This window comes from Ipomoea nil, unplaced genomic scaffold (assembly GCF_001879475.1).
Source record: "Ipomoea nil cultivar Tokyo-kokei standard unplaced genomic scaffold, Asagao_1.1 scaffold0276, whole genome shotgun sequence".
Classification (NCBI taxonomy): Eukaryota; Viridiplantae; Streptophyta; class Magnoliopsida; order Solanales; family Convolvulaceae; genus Ipomoea; species Ipomoea nil.
Window position 1 is genome coordinate 123531 of NW_017616704.1, and position 5123 is coordinate 128653.

General features: G+C 35.3%; 1 long non-coding RNA gene across 1 annotated transcript; it reads left to right on the forward strand.

The window, feature by feature from the left end:
- Nucleotides 1-1786: 1786 nt before the first annotated feature.
- On the forward strand, nt 1787-4669 carry LOC109155414. The gene is made up of 4 exons (XR_002049909.1): nt 1787-1824; nt 1904-1951; nt 2521-2592; nt 4476-4669. It is a non-coding gene; the product is annotated as an uncharacterized LOC109155414 (long non-coding RNA).
- Nucleotides 4670-5123: the final 454 nt, after the last annotated feature.

Genomic DNA, 5123 nt, shown 5'->3' on the forward strand with positions numbered 1-5123 from the left:
AATTGGATTTAATAGAATTAAAACTTTAGCCCAAAGGCAAGTTTTATGTCAATAAATCCCACCACCCATTAGATGATAATTTTATCACAATTTCTTAGAGTTATAAATTCAGTTCAATTATAATTCTAAGTTTCATGGTTTGCATTGGCAAAACATGTATTCAGTCACTTCCCAAAATTTAGCAACTTTTATTAATTAATCCACGAATCTTACTCGATTCTTCGGACTAACTGTAGTAAGTTACATGATTTGACATACATCTTTTGGATTCCATTAATAATAAAATGTATCTTTTGAGCCAAATTCTAACTTGGTTTTGAAAGATGTATTTTGTTTTTTTTTAGTATGTCCAACTATGGTGGGGAAATATATCTTCATTAGTTAGTTGGACTTTAATTGGAACCAAAAATTGATTATTTAGTATGTCCAACTAATGGTGGGGAATTATGTCTTCATTTGTTAGTTGGTCAATAAATCAATTATGAGTATGTATATTATTATTAAGTTCACTTTATTAATTTCGCTGAAGAATATTTTAATCAGTGGGAGCGATCATTTAGCAAAAGATCATTAAGATACTCCACTAAAGTTTTTGGATTTAATTATTGTATTCATACATTTCAAATTGAATTGTATGTTAAACAATCAGTCCATAAGATTCCACAAGTTTTATTTTGTATTTGTTCATATAAATTCGTAAGTTCAAATTATTGAACATTTGGTTATGCAACATATTTATGAAAATGTTGTAACAATATTAAGGAATTTATTAGAACAAAAGCATTTAACTTGTGGTGCACTGTAATTTAATAAATTCTTCGGTGATTAATAGAGTCTTTAGTTTCTTCAAAATTGATCCTGGGCCATTTTGGTTTGTAAGGCTCAAAACAATTTTGTGAGACATATAAGTAAGACTCATTATGTTCAGTTCATTTAAAGTGGACATTGAAGTCATTTGGGAAGTTATGGTGTATGATTAAGATTCCAAATTTATGGACTTAGACCTTTGGTTTTTTGTCTAAGTTATTGGAATGCTTCTGTGACTTGACTATCTTTTGGCTATTTTTGATGAGTGGGAGTGACACACGTGTCAACTCCAAGCTCTTAGCTGTTAAAGATACTACTTAAAGTTAACTTATAAAGAAGTCATGGAATATAGTTAGCATTATGCTAACATTAAGAGATCTCTACTTAAGGCATGCTCATAAAGTTTTAGAGATCATACAGTGTACTCTTTTGTACAATTTGGATGTGTTTTCTCCTTCAGTTGTGCACATAATGTATTTTGAGAAACATCCCTTAAGGTACCGAGAATAAACATAGGGTTTGTTCATAAAGAACCTAAGTTGGAGATTAAAATGCATGTGACCATAATGGATACTACTCTGATTAAATAGAGGACGTATCACTATGATTCGTGTGTTTTGTTCTTTGATGAAGGTTGTGCTAGTACTTGCGCCAAGTGGGAGAATGTAAGATTTTCCCTTATAATATATATTGTATATTATGTATTAGGGCCTTAATTAAGTGGTGCAAGTTGACTAGGCTTATTAAGTGGTCTGGTTGGACTTAATAACTAGTAGTTGTTAGTCAACCAAACTCTGTGCCTAATATAACCTGGATTGATGGGATACAGGATTATGGATTAGTTAGCACATTCAGTTACGGTACTCAGACCGCTCAGTAGATACCAATACACCATCTAGGGTTCTGAGTCAGGTCTGAGGCAAAACATGGCTAACGGTCTACCGTTAAGAGGCAATACTACAGGAACATCAACTATGGCTGGAGATCTACATGGCTACGCTTCCGCTATCATACGAGGTCAGGTTTCTCGTATACTATGGTTTATTATAGTTAGATTATTTATATCTAACACTTTCCTCTTCCCGGCGGTGAGCAGTTCCGATGGTGGGGTTGGCGTTGGCAGCAGCTCAATGTCATCTTCATGGTATACGGCTTCTTTGAGTTTATTGATAATAATAGGATATTAAGGGATGTATTGATTTAATAAGTTAATATTGTGAGTATGAGGTTAATAATGACAAAATTGGTGTGGTGGTTAGAGTGTTGGTTTAGTGAGTGGTGTGCCCTAGTTTGATTCTTGCTGCCAGTATATTTTTCTTATGGATTAATGATGCTTAAGTGTTAACCATTATGGTTACGTCATTATTAATGATGATGTTGTGAGTAATAAGTAGTGTGGTGTAATGGTTAAAGTGTTGCAGTGGTATGAAAATAACCTTGGGTTCAAATTTAACTACTAACATTTGTTTAGTTTTAGCACATCATTATGATGGTGGATTGACACTAATACTATAAGGGGGATTTATGTTGAAATATTGGATTAAATGTGTATGGTGGTTATGAAATGGGCTGAGTAGTAAAGAAGTAAGGTTTTGAGTAAGGTAAAGAAAGGATTATGGAAAGTCTTGGATTTATGATAATGAGATAAAGTTCGATACCATTATTGTTAATAATAATAGTATGAGTAACGAAAGAAGATCGGTTGATCTACAGGTTCATTGTTTAAGTGGCTAGCTCGAGAGTGAGCTCAAGATCAAGTGTTTGGCTTTTGGAGCTCGGTTAAAGGTATAACCCCATGGACTCCCATCTTAAGTTTTGGCTCTGTGAAGCCATTGTTTCATAGGTAGAAATGAGTAGAAATGCTAGATTTTTGAAGTGTTTGAACTATGAAGTGATTTATTACTTGTCTATGATGTATTGTTGATGTTTTGGATGTGCTAGAATTGCCTGAGTTTGTATTGCAGATGAGGTTCGAGGGGCGGGCCTAGTTGAGCCCTGCCCCAAGGTTCGTGAGTTGTTTCCTGTGCAGTGGTCGGGCCCTTGTGGCTCAGCTACGTGTCGTTTCGGACCAGGTGTCATGGGCCCTTGTGGCTTGGTACCTTGGGGTCGTCTTGACGCAATTTTTGCCTTTGATTTCGTTGGATTTGGATTAGAAATGAGCATGTTATGATGGATTTAGAGATGAAATTGCTTCACAATATGATTTGTTTGAGTTCACTGTATTAGGAATTGCTTTGTTTTATTCCCCTGATGCTATTTGAGTATTAAATAGAGAAGCATGAACACCTTTTGAATAAGAATTGTTAGAAAAGCATGACTAGAATGTGTTGTATGTTCAATGGAATTTGAGATCTATTTTGATGGTAGAATTATACAGAGTTTGATATGTTGAAAACCAAGCATGTTGTTGTGTTCTTGAGAGATCATTGTGATATTTAATTTGAAGCATGTTGTACAGTAAATTGCATTCCAAGTAAATCATGTTTTAAAATTGCATAAGTGGCCAACGTGAGCCTAAGTATTATTTTCCAAAAATCTCATTCCACGTAGAGCATCTTTATCTTGTCTTTGAGAATGAGTTGAGAAGTATGTGCATGTCTTTTGCATAAGTTAAGTGTTGTATATATGAGATGCTTGAGCGATATATCTATATATATATATCTATGGTGAGGAAAACTTTGTTTTGGAGGACCCGTTTACTATGTCCTCTCGGATGAAAGTAATGGACATTGCGGTCCCAGTATATGTAACGTGGTGTATTCCCACGTTACGAGGTTGGAAACTGCCCGCTAGGCTTAGAATCCTGGTCAGGGGGTGTGCACGTTGATAGTTCGATACCTGATTCCACAGAGTTTGAGCATAGAACCAAGAGAGTGGTTCGGTGGACGAGATGAGTATTAGGCCAGCTAGACGCCGTGCCCGGATAGGTTCGTTCACGATACGGTGAAGTTCCTACCTCATCCATTTGTAAAGAAAGCGAGTCATTGCGACTCTAAGATAAGAAAGAAATAAAGCGAGTCATTGCGACTCTAAGAAAATAAAGAAAGCAAGCGAGTCCTTGTGGCTCTAAGAAATCTCCACAGAAAAGTATTCTATTTTACAAATGAGTGTATAAGTATACTTATAGTATTGCACGAGATTGCATAATGAGAATGTTTGCACGGGATTGCATTCGAGTATAGTATTGCACGAGATTGCATAACGAGAATGTTTGCACTAGATTGCATAATGAGAATGATTAACCTAGATTGTATATTGAGCATGATTGCTTTAGTTGCATTTTGATATCCTATATATCTAGTTTGCAAGATGTGATCTTGAAAGCATGAAGATAATTTCGTATTGGTTGTTAGTATGAAATTGATTGATTGCATGAGCTCGTTATGATGAGTTTTGTTATGAGAAATATGTGTTGGAATATTCATGTTGATGAGTCATTTATATTTGAAGCATGTCTGATGATATTATAGGTTGCAAGCATATAGAAAGTCTGTGATGTATCTTAAAGTTGTCTAAGTGTCGAGATTGCTTCATTAGAGTTTGTGAACAAATGTTTTTCCAAAGTATATACTGTAGTACCTTACAGGGTTGAGTGTGGTTATACTTAGCTTCGTGCTAACGGGTGTTTTCCTGCTTGTCTATGTGTTGTTTTGCAAAACCCCTTTCAGGTGGGCCCAGCGTTTGAGAGATGATCGAGTTAGACTAGCTTAGTAGATCTAGTAGTTTAAACTCGTAGTATTATTATTATGATGTTTATTTTGATGGATTGTAGACTTATGTTTTTTATGTTGGATGATAGACTTCGGGGTGTTTTTCCCCCTTATGACTTTAATTAAGTATTTGCTATGTTATTTGGATTTAATGAGTTAGTTCCATCCTTAGCCTGTGCAATCACCGCGGAGAGGTGGTTGTGGCGGTGACATTCCCACTAGCTTATTTAAAATTGTATATCCGCTGCTTAGTTTATGTTAATGTTGGTTTTAGAATTGTAATTGAGTTTAAGAAAAGTAGGTTGTTACATTCCCCTTCTTGCAAAATGATTTGACCTCGAATCTTCTGAACATTGTCATCGATCCATGACATCACTTGAAATGGGCCACTATAATACTTTCCTCTATCGAATGAAATTATTATTGGACTTCCTTGATTCTTCCACCAATGGTGCTTTGAAGATGTAGTTATGGACTTTGTGATGAGCCTACTATGAACTCTTAATGGATTCCGTGTGAGCTGGTTCCTATTACCCATCTTTCTCTCTCTCTCTCTTTGGAACAATCTCAGTTTCTCTCTCTAAATCTCTAAGTATATACATATGT